This window comes from Malaya genurostris, chromosome 2 (assembly GCF_030247185.1).
Source record: "Malaya genurostris strain Urasoe2022 chromosome 2, Malgen_1.1, whole genome shotgun sequence".
Taxonomy (NCBI): Eukaryota; Metazoa; Arthropoda; class Insecta; order Diptera; family Culicidae; genus Malaya; species Malaya genurostris.
In genome coordinates, this window is record NC_080571.1 from 233,388,578 (window position 1) to 233,406,934 (window position 18,357).

Genomic DNA, 18,357 nt, shown 5'->3' on the forward strand with positions numbered 1-18,357 from the left:
ATGATTCATAGATGCAAACAGATCTAGTTAATCAAAACAACAACAAAGCTGCTTGCCCTTGGCGAATGTAAACTCTGGAGTAACAGTTATTTCACATCTTAGTACATTCGGCACAACGGGCTAACATTAAGTGACTAACAAACATATAGTGCATATTATGATTGGATATCGATTTCAACGATTGTGTCAATATAAAACAGATCCCCGAGTCATAGATAGTCACAAAACAATTAAAAAAATCGACAGGATTTCTCATATAAATATCAGAACAGTTGTATCCAACCATCAGTTTCAATCGTGAATTGAGAGTTGCTCAGTAACTAAAACTTGTAAAAATGAAATCTTTTTTGATTGTTGGATTTGCTTTATGCTTGCTTGCTGTAAGTACGAAGGAAACTATTGTTATTCCAAGTCTCTTAGAACAATTGTATTACTTTCTCAGGTTGGGCATGCAGCTCCACAACTTGACATTGTACAGAATTTACTAGGAACTGTCACCTCAACTGTAGGAAACGTGTTGGGAGCTGTGACATCGCAGATATCCGCCATCAACGCGCAACTGAATGGTATAATCGGTCAAATCACATCCACTCTATCAAATTTGACTTCGGCTGCTGGTGGTACCGTCAACTCATTATTGTCATCGGTACTGTCTGGAGCCCAAGGTGCCCTTCAGAATGCCCAATCAGTTTTGAACAAAGTGGCCACCAGCGGTTTGAACACTGCTTCCTCAGCAGCTACCAACACTCTGAACAGTGGAACTACCCAGCTATTGGGAGCCGTATCTAATCTGAGCAACATCACGAATCAAGTACTTGCAGCTGGGGCCAATGCTCCACAGGATCTGTTGAACCAATTGAGTGCGGCAACGGCTGTTGTAAATAATCTGGCTTCCTCGGTGACCGGAATCGTTGGTTCATTACTTAATTCTGTTCTTGGTCTAGTTGGTGGTCTACTGGGAGGTCTTCTTGGATAAATTGTATGTTCGAATGTATACGAAATAAAACAAAATGCTCTGGATCATTAACTCCTCCAGTTTTTTTTTCAATATTCTAACAACTCAAAACCCTTCGAAACAATTCTGAGAGCTCATTACTAATTAGTACAACGGCGTTCCAATTGAAGTCAACTGTTCGAAACAATTAACAATTAATCTTGAAACGGATAAAACACATAGAACTATCAGTTTGCTCTCGTGTTGCGTTCAATACAGTTGATACGGCTGAAAACGAAAACGCTATTAGTGAATGAATAGCAGCTGCATTGTAGTTTCGCACTCGAGATGAACTAAGAAAAATATGAATTTTGCAGGCGTCCCAATTCTACATATGATGCAATAAATAAATAGCCTAACTTGTCGAATTACGGAATATTCAATTCGTAATGATTTTATGTGATCTTTGAATGAATTTTACAGGTTCAGGAGGTTTTTCACTCGGTTAGCAAGTGCAACTGTATGAACTTTCATGAACCAAATTATTTGTGAAGCGTTTCTGTGACTCAGTCGATTAACGGACGTCTTTGTGAACTAATTTTTCTCGTTTCAAATCGCGGCGAGATCCGATTTACGTTTTTTATTTCACTTTATTTCAAGTCGTATAATGTGCAAATCACTAAATTTGGCGTGTTCTTGAATGAACATTTACGAGAAATGCATCGCTCCTTTTATGTGCGTCTCAAAAGATGTTGTTATGTGAAGATGGAAATTCACCTCGATCTTCGGAAGGCGGCTGCAGCGGCATCGAAAATGCTAAGAAGTTAATTGCGATTATGTTCAAAAGAGAAGTAAATTTGTATGAAACCTAATATGCTAATAAAACCTTTTAATAAGGTAATAACTTATAACAAAACGCTCATTATTTTTCTAATATGGCTCGTATATTCAAATCCTCTCTGAGCGTGAAACACTGGATAATAATGCGAGTTTCTTACATCGAAGAAAATGGTTAAGAAGTTAATTAGTTCTATTGGAATTAACTGTATAAAGATATGGCCCGGGTTGGTGGTTCAATGCATAGGGCACTGGTCTCACAAGCTAGTTGTCGTATTTTCGAGCCACGACCTGGAAGGATTCGTAGTGCCAGTAGAATCGTAGTACTAGCGATGCAATGATTCTGTACACTATGAATCGGCTGCGAAGTCTGTTGGAACAGAAAGACCAAATTCCACAAAAGGAATGTAATGCCAAGACTTTGCTTTGTATAAAGATAAGTCGGTTTCGGTTTACTTTTTTCAAAATTGAACTTGTAGAATGAACGAATTTATGAAAGGAATTGTAGTGTTCAAATATCAGCTTATATTCATTAAGAGTTCACCATACATTAAGAACGAACTAGGATTTAATACAATGTTATCATGAAACTTTATCATGCTTATACTTATGTTGCCGTCCATAAAATAGAAATACTTTGTCTATATGAGAGATAGAACAAAATATTTTTATTTGATGGACGGCAACAAAGTATAAGCATGATAAAGTTTCATGATAACAATGTATTAAATCCTAATGATAAAAAATAATTTGGTTCATGAAAGTTCATACAGTTGCACTTGCTAACCGAGTGCAAATTATAGTTGGAGCCTGTAAAATTCATTCAAAGATCACATAAAATCATTACGAATTGAATTTTCCGTAATTCGACATATTAGGCTATTTATGTATTGCATCATATGTAGAATTAGAACGCCTTCAAAATTTATATTTTTCTTAGTTCATCTCGTATGCGAAACTACAATGTAGCTGCTATTCATTCATTAATAGGGTTTTCGTTTTCAGCTGTATCAACCGTATTGAACGCAACACGAGAGCAAACTGATAGTTCTATGTGTTTTATCCGTTTCAAAATTAATTGTTACTTGTTTCGAACAGTTGACTTCAATTGAAACGCCGTTGTACTAATCAGTGAGGAGCGCTCTGAATTGTTTCGAAGGGTTTTGAGTTGTTAGAAAATTGAAAAGAAAAACCTGGAGGAGTTAATGATCCAGAGCATTTTGTTTTATTTCGTATACAATTTATCCAAGCAGACCTCCCAGTAGACCACCAACTAGACCAAGAACAGAATTAAGTAATGAACCAACGATTCCGGTCACCGAGGAAGCCAGATTATTTACAACAGCCGTTGCCGCACTCAATTGGTTCAACAGATCCTGTGGAGCATTGGCCCCAGCTGCAAGTACTTGATTCGTGATGTTGCTCAGATTCGAAACGGCTCCCAATAGTTGGGAAGTTCCACTGTTCAGAGTGTTGGTAGCTGCTGAGGAAGCAGTGTTCAAACCGCTGGTAGCCACTTTGTTCAAAACTGATTGGGCATTCTGAAGGGCACCTTGGGCCCCAGACAGTACGGATGACAATAATGAGTTGACGGTACCACCAGCAGCCGAAGTCAAATTTGATAGAGTGGATGTGATTTGACCGATTATACCATTCAGTTGCGCGTTGATGGCGGATATCTGCGATGTTACAGCTCCCAACACGTTTCCTACAGTTGAGGTGACAGTTCCTAGTAAATTCTGTACAATTTCAAGTTGCGGAGCTGCATGCCCAACCTGAGAAAGTAATACAATTGTTCTAAGAGAATTGGAATGACAATAGTTAGCTTCATACTTACAGCAAGCAAGCATAAAGCAAATCCAACAATCAAAAATGATTTCATTTTTCCAAGTTTTAGTTACTGAGCAACTCTCAATTCACGATTGAAACTGATGGTTGGATACAACTGTTCTGATATTTATATGAGAAATCCTGCCGATTTTTTCAATTATTATATGACTATCTATGACTCGGGGATCTGTTTTATATTGACACAATCGTTGAAATCGATATCCAATCATAATATGCACTATATGTTTGTTAGTCACTTAATGTTAGCCCGTTGTGCCGAATGTACTAAGATGTGAAATAACTGTTACTCCAGAGTTTACATTCGCCAAGGGCAAGCAGCTTTGTTGTTGTTTTGATTAACTAGATCTGTTTGCATCTATGAATCTTATTTTTCGGCGGTTTATTCCGTAAATAAGAAGTTTTGGAGTAATGGAAATTACCCCAAAGAAACATATACATTTCATTTTGCTACATATTTGTTTTTAATTCGAAGAAGCCGTTAAATTAATTAAATTAATTTTAATATTTTGAAATCAGAAATCAAATTTAGCAGCATATGGAAGAGTTATGGTACCTTCATGTACCTCAACATCAGTATTCATATGCGGGCCACCCGGCGGGTCTTCGTAGCCTGGGGGTGTTTCCCACGGACCCATAGATATGTATCAACGTTGCCTGGAGGACTCTCATGTTATATTAAATCCACCGGCCACTACCAATCGCTAGCTGCAGACTGAATCTTCCAGAATCGACCATCGCGACCAGAATACGACATTTCCTAATGATACTATCCTAGTTTTAAGTTAGTCGTTAATTAAAATTAAAAAATGCTCTTCGCATCTTAGAGCTTAAGCAGTGTGCCTTTAAAAATTTTTTGATGAATAAAAAAAAATTCACGAATAAAAAAAAGTATTCATCTCATATACGAAAACCGTTAGTTAGAGTGAGATATGCTATATGGATAAGATGAACGTAGTTGCGTTCGCTTCGATTTTTCGCATCACTATAACAGTAGTATTGCAACATTTTCTAACTATTTTTTTTGCGATATTTCTTCTTAGAGTCGAAGCTAACATACTGTATTCGATTTTATCACAATTTGGTGATTAAAAGTCGTCAAAATATCATATAATATATAAATACTAATGACTGTTGGTAAAAAAGCCCTATTTGTTTGGTGCAGTGATCTATAGATTATATATATACATATATATATATATATATATATATATATATATATATATATATATATATATATATATATATATATATATATATATATATATATATATATATATATATATATCTTATATATCTATCTATATATAAAATAATAGCGAAAACAGTGTGTGTTGCTAATGTTCTCTGGTATACGTGGGCCGATCTTCAAATGATTTTTTTTGTTAGAAAGGTGACGTTTATGCGGAGGTTTTAGGCTATAGTACACAAGAAAAATTCTTCGGGAAATTAGGGAAAAACTAGAAAATTGGTTCTTTTAGAATTGGAAATTTTCCATTCAATGCATGCTAGATCTCCAATGACTGTTTGGCGCGTATCGAGTTATGCAATGCTGCTGCCCGCTGGAGAGCAAAATATGAATACTAGATTATTAATATCTTCTTGATAGATATAATTATTGTTTTCACAATGCACTGAGACAACAGGATTAGCACACCTCAGCTGCCACTTCAAATTAATACCGTTAACTCAAACACCAAAACTGTTCGGCTCTCTACTTTTTGGAACGATTCCATTCGAACTGTTTGTTTCGGCTTCAATTTTTCATAAACATTTCCCGTGCTATACCTTTGAAGGATTTTTTGGACGGGATTTCGTGTAAATTTTTTCTCGAAACGACCTCCAAATTTCGTCAATTGCTCCGAATTTCAAGTTCGGTTATTTATTCGAGTCCAAACGTCTTCAATTGGCCCAAACGCGATTCGAAATATATCTACCCAGAGTATTGCGAAATTTCGAATTATTTGTATTTGAGTAGCTATGAACAGTTTCGTCCAATGTACTCAAACCATCCCGTTAGCTCCTGTTTTCAAATTACATCGATTTAACCGAGACTTGGGAACTCATTGACATGTTTTACCTATTCGAATGATTCGCTCTCTTGCTCATAAACCGTCAAACTGATTTTGGTTGTATTTTTCTTTAATTTTTTGGGACTTTTAAGAGCAGGAAAAAACTGCTTTAAAGTGCGAAGTGTACGTGTGTACCTGAATTGGGGAAAAATGTTGAGATCGAATCAAAAACAATTGTCAGATGATTCATTTTTACAGAACACTCTACCATTCTACTTCACCAATCTCGAGCAATCATGAGGGTCGTTCGAGTATTCTAATTCAAGAGTATTCGAAATAATTTCCATCCTACGAAAATTTTTGAGCTGTGAGAAATTCACAGGGACAGCTACAGGTACAGAAATAAAAGGAACAAGTACAGAAGCTAAATTCAGGAAAAAATAAAGAAGGTACAGGAACAAGTGCACGAAATACAAAACCAAGTACAGAAATGAAGGAAACAAGTATAGGAAATACTGGTACAATTGAGCGCAGAAAAAGGTACAGAATGTGCAGATGGTACAGATACAAGTACAGAAGTTACAGGACCAAATACAGAAAATACAGGAGCAGGTACAGAAAGTACAGGAACAAATTTTGAAATAAGCACAGAAAGTACAGGAACAATCACACAAATTACAGAAACAAGCACACAAAGTACAAAATAAAGTGCAGTTAAAAGTTCAAAAGATAATCGCAAATGTTGTCGAGACAACAATTTTGAATGGCAAATTAGAAGAAGAAAAAGTTTTCATTTCACGCATTCCAATGATGTCCACTGCTATGCCATTTCAATTTGAACATCATTTTCTCATCCGTTTAACTTTTCTATTACCGTCAATAATCGTTATGAGTCTGTAGAGTGAATTTAGAGTTTTTTTCGGATGGTAAATTGTACGCTGTCTGTTTGCGTTTCGGTAGACCATCGGTTTTATATATTTTGTCCTGTTATCCGCGATATAAAAAGGTTGGGGCCACTATCATTATAATGCATTATAATGATATTTTTCTTCAATAATCATTAAAATTGATAAGAAGTTTTGATTTTCTACATCTTGCGCTACGAAGTGTGCAGGGGTCCGCTAGTTAAGTTAATAATATATTTACCTAGTATTTGTTGTAAACGTGCTCTTGATACATGATTTTAGCGAACAACGATGGTTTGCAAACACGAAACGGATAACTTGGATAGAATAAACATAAATGAATTCAACCGGCACTACGATATTTTTTGTTGTTTTCAACAATTCCTGAAATAGATAGCAAAGTGATGATACTTCGCCTTCGATTCTCGAAAGGGCAGATACACTTTCTTCAAATCGTTGTAGCTCTAAAACTTTGACAGGGACAAATATAGGCTGTAAAAAAGAAGTTGTACAAAAACAATTGGGCACTCTAAAATGTTGTACACCGAAAAAAATTAAAGGTTTTCTCAAGAATTAGACAATAGTTCAAAATATTAAAATTTATAAAACCACATCTTCAATTTTTGACTTTTTCGCAATGATTTTGTCTTCCTCGTGAAGAAAGGCACTGTGGAAACCGATTCGATTCAGCACGACGAACTGTGTGTATGTGACAAAAATATGCCCTCACTTTTCTCCCAGATGTCTGAATCGATTTTAATCAACTTAGAATCAAATAAAAGCCTTGCAGAACCAAAAAGACAGAATTAATTACAGGAATTATAGGGTGACGAATGAAAACACTGCAAATTCAATAGTTTACTTTGATAGAAGAATGTGTTACGATGAGATGATTTCTCAAAAATAATAAATTCATCTATTTCACAGTTCTGGAAAGTTGACAATTACACAAGATCACATCGGATATAACGGTTCCCGGAATCCGGTTCTGGAAGTACCGAAAATAGTGATCAGAAACTTAAAAAACGGGACTCACGCACTTTTCTCCGAGATGGCTTAACCGATTTTTTAAACCTTGATTCAAATGAAAGATCTTACCGTTCTTTACAAAATTCCTGAATTTTGTCTGGATCTGATCAACGATTCCGTAATTACAGTGTTATAAGTGTTTGAAATGATATGTCGTCGTAAAGAGTGACGATGTAAACAAGGAAAAAAAATCTTCTAAATTGGACTCAAAACTATTCCAATGCATAGATATAGTAATTAAATGAAACCTCCAAAACGGATCTCACTCACTTTGCTGAATCAATTTACTAAAAAATATTCGAATGAAAGGTCTTACGGTCCTTTACAATGATCCTGAATTTGGATCTCGGTATTGTCGTATAGAGCGACAATGTGAAATAGACAACAATTATTTTAAATTGACTCAAATCTGTTCTAATGTATAAGTCATGTAAGTTGCTGACCATACGATCCGGAAGTACCGGAAATAGCGATAAAAATCTCCAAAACGAAACTCACTCACTTTTCTTTGAGATGCCTCAACCGATTTTCACAAACAAAAGGTCAAAATAGAAGGTATTCCGGAACTACAGAGAGAAGTGTCTTTAAAATTTCAAACCGTCATTTAGTCCGATGCGACGAAAACCTGAATAGAAAATCTTCTAATTTAAGATCGAAACTATCTCGATTTTAAGACTATGCCATCCCGAACAAACCTTCCTGTTTCTATTTGATGAGCACACACGAGAAAGGCATCATCACACCACCAGGTGGATTAAAATAGGTGTATGTAAAATTTGTTACGAAAACCTATATTTTCATAAATTCGATTCAGTGTCATTTGAAAAATGAAGCAGTTAAACCTAAAATTTAATTTAATTTTACCAGTTTCATTTTCTCTATTTATTTATTTATTATCATTCATCATTTTCAATTGAATTTGGTTGAAATTTGATTATATAACGATTGTTTGCAATGCTCAAATGATTCCAACTGATGTTCCTAGTAACTTTTTAACTAACTAAAAATCTTTCAACAAAGTAGGAAAACAATTACAATCATTTGAACGGCTGTTTTTATACATCGAATAAATGCAACCTAGTTTTCGAAATCTGTTTTAATATTTGTAAATACAAAATCGGATTTTGATGCTGCACTCAACGTTTTTATCCAGTTTTTGGATTCAAAAATACTTGAGCAGATTTTGCACTTATCCGATTTTTGCATTTAGTCGTTCATTCGTCAATGTCCTTTTTGTGCATTAAAAATATCGACTAGGTAGTTCCTAAAATAAAATTGGTTGAATAGCACTCATTTGAATCCATCGATACATTTCAGAATTAAAAATTATGAAAATTTAAATTTGGAGAAACTAAAACAGTACATTTTCAGATTTTTTCAGAAGCGTTTATTTTAACCATTGGAACATTTAGTAAATTTATCCAAGCAAACCACCAACCAATCCACCAACCAGGCCAAGTACAGAATTGAGCAAGGAACCGACGATTCCGGTTACCGATGAAGCCAGATTGTTAACAACGGCCGTTGCTGCATTCAGTTGGTTCAGCAAATCCTGGGGAACGTTGGATCCAGCTGCAATAACCTGGCTCGTAATGTTGCTCAGGTTAGAAACGGCACCCAAGAGTTGAGAGGTTCCTGAGTTCAAGGTGTTGGTGGCGGCCGAAGAAGCGGTGCTCAGACCGCTACTGGCAACCTTGTTCAAAACTGACTGAGCATTTTGCAAGGCAGTCTGAGCATTAGACAGGACTGATGCCAGGAGCGAGTTGACGGCTCCACCAGCAGTTGCAGTCAAATTAGAGACAACGGATGTGATTTGGCTGATTATTCCATTCAATTGGGCGTTGATGCCAGATATTTGAGAAGTCACAGCTCCAACCACACTACCTACAGTGGAGGTTACAGTTCCAAGCAAATTTTGTACAATATCTAGCTGCGGCGCGGCAAACGTGGTCTGAAAACATAACAATCTCGGATTAATCTCTGGTTCTTAGTGCCATAGTGTAATGAATTCAAATTTGCATTATCGTAAATCCTTATTTGTATTGCCTTCGATAAAGAGAAAGGTTATAGAATTGCTGAAAAAACGAATTTTGATCGGAGCGCCGGAGACCCCTAGCGTTTTTGTACTTATACTATTCGAAAATGGTCTTGACGATCTTTCTCTTATTTGTATTTTTTAGTATCGTTTCCATAAAACATTATGTGATACTCACTGCCATGAGGCACAGGCCAAATCCAATGATAAATACTGCTTTCATTTTAACAATTCGCTGCTGCTGCTATCGAATCGCGATTGAAACTGATTGTCGAGTAAAATGTTTCGGAGATTTATAGGAAAACTATTTTCTCAACTCAATCTATGGAATCATACTAGTTGTTGCTTATTTACACAACTGATTCAGTTGCCGAAATTATTATTTCCTCAGCGTGTAGTACCAATAAACGCCCAATGTCATCAGAAGGGACTTGTTTATTGCCTTGTGTGTAGTATTTCAACGGAATGCACATTCCGTTTTGTGACCTTGTATGTACTAGGGTATTGAACAAATATAAAAAGAAAATATTTATTGTATTGCTGTAACGATCATGTTAATAATATTTTTACAATACGTGATGGCCTTTGATAGATAAAACCCGCATCTCCGAAATCGAAGTGTTGGGTAATTCTGACGATTTTTTTTTGTTCATATATGGTAAATAACAATTTTGTTTTGAATCAACTAATGTTTTTTTAAACAACCAACATTTGTATAGAAGAACCATATTCTAGTTAAAATTAAGCATATGTTGTTTGAATCTGCGATATCTCGATTTGAAACAACTATTTTTTTAGTTTGATGAGCTACTTAGGATTCGTCAAGAAGTTCTCACCAGTATCTAATGAGATAGAATGAATTTTCAAAGTCTCCAATTTTTGTATAATTTTATTCGTATTAATAATTACAATCATTGTATGGTTAAACATTAAATATAAAAGTAATCAACTATCAAGTAAGACTCACTAGGTTATTCAAAATTTTCATCTGCACAAAGGTCGTCAGTCTTTTGTTATTCCGTTATTGATTAAGGATGGTAGACCAATATGTTTTGAAGTAATATGCCGGGTCACGTTATGCAATCTGTTTTGTGCAGACTAATACCACTGACAGACATGTGATTCCCGTACAATGATTTCTGTACAACGTTGTACGCGTACAACGATGAGGTGACAGACATGTTTTGCGCACAGAATGAATGTACTGTGAAACGAAAAAACTCCAAATTTAGCTTAATTTCCCAGCTCAGATGATCGATAATATAGAAACCAAACATTTTTGTGGTTTGAAGATTATTACTAGCAACTAATTAATGACATATATAATCTTGTCTCTCTGTCTTAGCTATTAAACTATTTGTGTGTGAGTATTCACATATCACTCATATCATTGTTTAAATGTAATTAGCATTAGAGAAAATTAGATGTTCATAGTTTTGATGTTCTACCGTAACATTCACTGATAAAAATAAATAAAAATAAAAAATAAATATAAATATAGAATGGAGGAAATATGAAAGGTTTTTAGAACTAATTTTCGGAACACGAGCACTATTTTTTCGCAGCGACGCTGATTTCTACCAAAATGGTGATGAATCACTAAATTCTGTTTGTAAATCTTACCGACTTTTGCCAAATCCGCATAAATTTCAAGATGTTCAGTCATAATTCCTTTTTCACCCGCATATTCACGATAAAAATAAGAGCGCATAAACTATTAAGATTGAGTCTCAAAATAGTAAATAAATCTAAGATATTATTAGTATGTAACCATCAGTAACGGCATGGCACACACATATTTCAGAAAAAATCTGTCAACGTAACAGTTTATTCATCACTAAATTTTCATAAAAAGGATTATGTTCTTCATAAAACTGAATTTAAAACCTTCTTGAATTTTAAATCATTCCGAAATAGATTTGACATAGGTTTGATGCTATTGTATAATAGCAAAGTGCTTCAGAAATCTTATGAAAAACGGTCTACTACACTGGAATATAATCTGATAATGGTTTTATTAGGATTTTGAGAAGTTTAAAGTTGTTATGCTATATTTATGAAGTAACACTGAAAACTATTACAAGTATTACAAATTGAATATGTAACTTGGTACGTGTTCTGCTTCAATTTACTCACACTGAAAGACATGATTCGCTGTTCTCTCTGTTCATACCCAAAATAAGACTCTTTCTAAATAATTTAAAAACAAGTTTTCTTTCCATCGAACGGCATTCAACCCGATGACATAAGACGAAGTAATAAGAAGATTAAGAGTTTCCAGAAGTGAATATAGGGGACCAATGTTATAAATGGAATTTCGATAGGTCATCAATAAACAGGATGATTACACAATTGGTTTATTCATGTATTGGATATTTATCGCTTATTATTACCACACATGCATTCAAAATATGAATCATTATGTTTTAAATCCATTTCAACAATAATCTTACTTGTTATTGAATAGAAAACAATTACTCAATAGTGCTGATTTTTTGTACAAATATGAATAAATTGTTTTTCTTATTTGTATTTCAAATTTCACCAAATAATGAATATTTCTTGGTTTGACTGCTTTTTGAAAATATGTATATAAGTTTTATGCTGCTTGTTAGCATTTTACCGAGATATTTTTCAAAATATGACGATGGTTGTTTATTATTTGATGCTCAGAAGAAGGAAATATTGTTTCATGAGTTCACCATCGCTCGCCAATGGCGCTGGTAGCAGTAAACAGTGATGTGATTTTGCGCAGTACAACGATGAACGACCGTAGTACGGAAATCACCGTTGTATCATGATGCTCGCGTGATACCACCGTGATTCAGGGTGACAGACATGTGATTTCATGGTGTACAGTGATACCGATATCACATGTCTGTCATAAGCATAATCAACACTGCGGTAAACATATTCGTATTCAGGTCTTGGGGATAGAGCAGAAATGGTAATGAAATCTATTCTTGCTTGAAAAGCAGTACCATTTCCACATGCATTACGGATGAAGAAAATGTTCCAATTAAGTATGTCGCATGTTATTTGATCCAAGTAGCCTTTTTCCGAAAATTTTGAATTTTAAAGGACGTGTAAATCGATGATGCTGTGATTATAGATTTAATGAATCCACGGATTTTGATTACAAGTACTGTAATAAAAGTATTACTCATTCTGTTTCTAATAAACCACAATGCAAAAACTATCAGGTGATAACATTCGAAATTCGTTAGCGGTATTAGCGAAATTTCAGAAGATATATTGTTGTAACCGTTATTGGACGAGTATTGGCAACATAGCAATAACGGTTCTTTTGAAATTTCAGAGAAATAATCAATGGTTCAGCTAAATTCAAAATTATTGAAAGTTGGTAATTTTTTCTATATGAGAATAAGAGAGATATGAGAAAGGCATCATTACACAACTAGGTGGATAAAAACAAGTTTACTTAATTTCGTGTGATTTTTTGTGCTAAATTAAGAATTCTACTTTTTCTGAATTGTTTACTAATAAAAAATTCAAGATTTTCGAATTCTATACATTAAGAAAAAATTTTAAGTTTGTGATATTTAAATTTTAATATTCTATCGATGTTATTCTTGTTGTTGTTGTTATTTAGGATAGCGGAAAATTTAAGATATATGTTTTTGTTCTTAATTGCTTGTAACATAAAAATCAAGCAATATTTTTTTTCAAATTGTAGTTGGTTTCTTTTGCCATGGGTTAGTATATGAAATTCATATAATTTTACGTTCTATTTCTTATTGTACAAAGCCATTGAAATAATTTAAAAATTTCGTGCAAAAATTGGATTTGCAGAAACGTTGGAACGCAATATATATAAGAAATTTTGAAATTACCGATCTTCTACCGATTTTTTGAGATTTTACGGAAAACCTAAAACAAAAAAACCTAATTTTAGTAGTTATTAATTCCGTTTGTGTTGTGCACAAAAATTGTTTAGATCTTTTGTCCAATACGAAAACATAATTATTTTTTTTATTTTTTAAGATTTTCAGTGAAATCCAAGTTTTATTTTTTTTGTAAATTTTATTTGTAATAAATTTCCAACTAAAATAATAAAAAATATATGTCATAAAATTTCAAAGTTTTGATTTGTTTTTTTTTGCAAAATTTTTCCAATAATAGAAATTCTCTGTATTTGGCGGTTCAATGCATAAGACGCTGGTCTTACCAGCCAGTTGTCGTATGTTCGAGCCCCGACCTGGAAGGGTTCTTAGTGTCAGTAGAATCCATAGTACTAGCCATGTAATGCAATGATTCTGTACGCTAAGAATCGGCAGCGAAGTCTGTTGAAACAGAAAGGCCAAATTCCACAAAAGGAATGTAATGCCAAGACTAAGACTGTATTTGTACCAAATATCTTGAGATTCTTTTAACGGATATATAATTTTGATCATCAATACATTGTTTCTGGTAATGATTCCAATATTTTGAATAAAAAAAATGTACATGTCATCGCTTTAATTTTTGAGTTATATACAAACATGTGAAAAAAAATGAAAAATTCATATATATTTATAAATTCATCGATTGTTAAATGTTTTGATTATAGCTTTCTTGAATTCACGTATTTTTATTACAAGGACTATGATAAAAGTATTACTCATTCTGTTTCTAATACACCACAATTAAAAAACTATCAGGTGATAACATTCGAGATTCGTTAGCGGTATTAGCGAAATTTCAGAAGATATATTGTTGTAACCGTTATTGTACGAGTATTGGCAACATAGCAACAACGGTTCTTTTGAAATTTCAGAGAAATAATCAATGGTTCAGCTAAATTCAAAATTATTGAAAGTTGGTAATTTCACCGAATGGAATTTCGCCGAATTTCGCTTCCTCATTTTAAGTTTGTTACCCGTCAATCCATCGTAAATCTACTGTGTGAAGTTGAGGTCTTTTGCATACAAACCTATGACAACATTGTTTGGCTCTAAGCAAGGTTTCTAAATTTTTGTTAACGCGAAATGACATGACATACATATTGTATTTTAATAATGAGTTCCATTATTCGACGAAATTTTAACTTAAGTGCATCGGCCGAAACACAACGTGTACAAAACGTAGGTGAAATGTTTTTTAGATTTGAAGTGGTTGAAAAGTTACACGCGAAATGATACTTGCAGGTATATGGAGAAATGTTTAGCCTGCTCAACGTTTGAACGCGTTTTTCTCAAAAATGATTTTCTTAAACTGCTCCCATGATGTCTCGAAAACTGTTTGATTTTTTTATGCTCAATCTCTATAGAATCTTCAGCACATTTGAAACTTGAAGCTACACTAAAAGAATTAATTGTTTTGGGACTCCCAAAAATGGGAGCGGGTCATTTCACCGAAAGCCATTTTGCCGGAAGCCATTTCACCGAAAGTCGTTTCTTCGAAAGCGTCATTTCACCGAAAAGGGCGTTCCGCCGAAAAGGTAATTTCGAATAACCACATAAATAATTACAAATAATCGAATAATTGATGTAGCGCAGCCACATAACCGAAGCCAAAGGCACAGAGCCGCCAAGGCGACGCCAGGTGAGTTGCCCGCCGACTCGCCATCGGAAGTGGCGGCCTCTCGCATACAAATCTGTAATCTCCTCGTTTGTCCGCTCTACTCAAAGTTAGGTTTCTTTGCTTTTGTTAGGTCGGACATCACATGAACAAAACGAAGTGGCAAAGCCACATTAGATATTTTTCATTTGCACTCAGCTAACGGAAAATACCGAAAGCAGGCAAAATCCTGGCATTATATTGCTTCTGTGGAATTTGGCCTCTCTGTTTCAATAGACTTCACAGCCGATTCTTAGTGTACAGAATCATTGCATGCCTAGTACTGCGAGCCTACTGACACTAAGAATACTTCCAGGTCGAAACTCGAACAAACGACAACTGGTTTGTAAGACCAGCACCCTATGCATTGATCCGTCAATTCGGTGCTTTGGTGTAGCTGATAAAGTCAAGTAGATTAGTAGCTGATAAAGTCAACAAGTTTTGTTGGGAATTCCGATCTAAGGATCATGAATCAATCAAAAAACCTGTTTTAGTCCACCTAGTGGTGTAATGATGCCTTTCTCATGTATATAATACTGTGTTATTCTTTTCAAAATTTTTCTCTTCGATTTTTGAAAGAAACCAAGCGATCGTTTGTGCATTAACTAACCTACAGAAAGTACGAAATGGGCCCACTATTATATGTAATAACAGCACCGGAACCCGAGAACCGGTATAATCTAAGTCGATTCGTAGCCACCAACGTCATGTTAGTTGGTACAAACTCTACTAGTTTTTATTCAAATTTTGAATTTTTTATACGATTTTGCCATTGCACTCTAAATGACGATTTAAACTTTTGTTGTATCCGAAAATATGCAGTAATTTTTGGTAGGACCGTAAGACCTACCATTTGAACCTAAGATAGGAAATAACGGTTTTGAGTGAAGTTGAGATTTTTTTATTCGTGTTTTTTTTCGCCGGTTTAAGTGGCGGTGTACAATATTCAACACACTTTACCGTATAACTCCGGAACCGCAAGTCGGATCCGGATGATATTCACGAATTCCTTCATTTGAATCTAAGTTTGTCAAAGTCGGTTCCGTCATCTCCGAGAAAACCTAATAAGATTATTTGACACATACACAGAGAGAGAGAGAGAGAGAGAGAGAGAGAGAGACTGAAAGTTTATTAACAAGTTAAAAACATATTTCGGAATCACTCCATCAGATAGAATTAGTGTGTTTGCTATGGTACAACTTTCAATGTGAAAATTATGCTCTAGTTCGAAAACTACAAGATTTAGAGGAACTTTGTCTTCTACAAAAATGTTCGGAATGTAGCGGTCTATTATTTAGTTATCCAGCCAGTGGCGCTAGTGGGATCACAATTTCGTCAAAGAAAATTGATTCTATTATATCTTTAAAATTTTATCGTGTTTTCGGAAAGAATGTTCCGGAATTCAAAACAGATCAAATAATGTAAACAGTAGTTAAAATTTCTCTCGTTGGGAACCCTAGTGTGCAATTAAGGGTTGGTAACTACTGCAGCTCAAGATCATGTTGACTTATTAAAATGATTTCTTCGAGAGGGTGTTTAGGGTTTCGTTAACCATTAAATGAATGAGTTTTTATTATATCTATAAGTTGGTCTCCTGTAACTAAAAACCAGAGCTGTTTACGAAAGTGATGTTATCAAGCAGCTTTTCAATAAGTTGGTGAAGGATAGACGAATTGAAAACTGTTTTACTATAAGGCGCTAGTAAGCTACTGGAGTATTAAGGTGAATATCGGCATCTAAAATCTGAGGTTTTGACAATTTACATAGTTAGATATAATGTTAAGTACATAAATCGTGACATGTATTGCTTATTTAATTTAAATTTTTATTTTTTATTGAACTGGGAAAAGCCCAGTGAAGCGAAAATTTCATGATCTCGCTCATCATCAGGCACCAATGGATGGAATGGATGAAATTGAATATAACGAGAGTGAACGTCTACATTCAGTTTTTTTTAACAAGTCAGGATAATAAGCTCAAGATTGTAACAAAATTGGTTATGCAAACGGCCTAAGGGACATTTGGACGAATGGGTAAAAATTGCAAATCGATAAGTTTATAACGCTTCTGATGGCTGGAAAAATTGTAGGGATCCCTCCAAAGGAGACTACAAAGAGTGAACCGGAGCATTCAGTTCTTCAATCGATTCTTTTCTAATCAAAGCTCAGTTTAACCACCGTCAGTTGATTTCTTGAAGAAACAGAACATCAATAGTGTGAGAGCGGCCTCCAAATGAGGTTCATGTGAACATTCGAATTGGTGCAAGATAATAGATGAAAGACAAACCAGGTAGCTGAAATATCAATTTCAGAATACACATAAATTAATAGTTTCCTCCTTCAGTTTTCATTTTTAATACTTTACTCAATTTATAATTCTATTCATTCGAACTTGCTCACTACCAACAGCGAAGACAATGAAGCAGCTAGACTACTTGGCACTTGAAACTGAGCAAGCAAAACTTCAAACGACTAGGCACGATTATTTAACTTACGATGAATTCTGGGAGCTTTACTTAGAAATGGTAGCAAAAGTCATATCAATTTGTATCGATATGCTGACGGTCAGTGGCCATAAATTTTTATTTTCAACTAATATTATTCGAAAAATGAAAATGAAAATTGACCGCACTGATTCTGATAGATACTGTAAACATTACGGTACACAAGCTCCACCTAGTAGAGTGATTACTTTTAAATACATTAATGTTTTGCGCATAATTTATGTTTTGCACAGAAACTAGTTCGGGACCATCACTTTTCCAAATAATCGTAATCCAACTTTATGGTATTAAATGCAATAGAATTTTTTTTGCGGTTATGGTGAGACAGTTCTCAACTAATTTTAATTAAAATATCACTTTTAGTCTCCACAAACACAACAAACTCTCCGAAGACAGTACGGTTCTATACTGTAATCAATTCAAGAAATTTTGATGAATTAACGGTCGCTATAAATAAAAATAAAAAAAAACCTACATAGCAGGTTTTATGTACTTATCATTATATCTAGCAATACAAATAATCAAAACTTCAATATAAAGTTCGAGTTTCACTCTCAAGTTCCTCAGATTTCCGATTTCGATAGCTTATTCATGTTAATACTCTAGTAACTTACTAGCGCCTTCTAGGAAAACAGTTTTCGATTTGTCTATCCTTTACCAATTTATTGAAAGACTGATTGATAACATAACTCTTG

General features: G+C 34.5%; 1 protein-coding gene across 2 annotated transcripts in view; it reads left to right on the top strand.

Moving 5' to 3' along the window:
- Positions 1-18,357, top strand: part of LOC131428140 (uncharacterized) — a 251,352-nt gene that overhangs the window by 153,056 nt on the left and 79,939 nt on the right. The gene's annotated exons all lie outside the window — the stretch shown is intronic.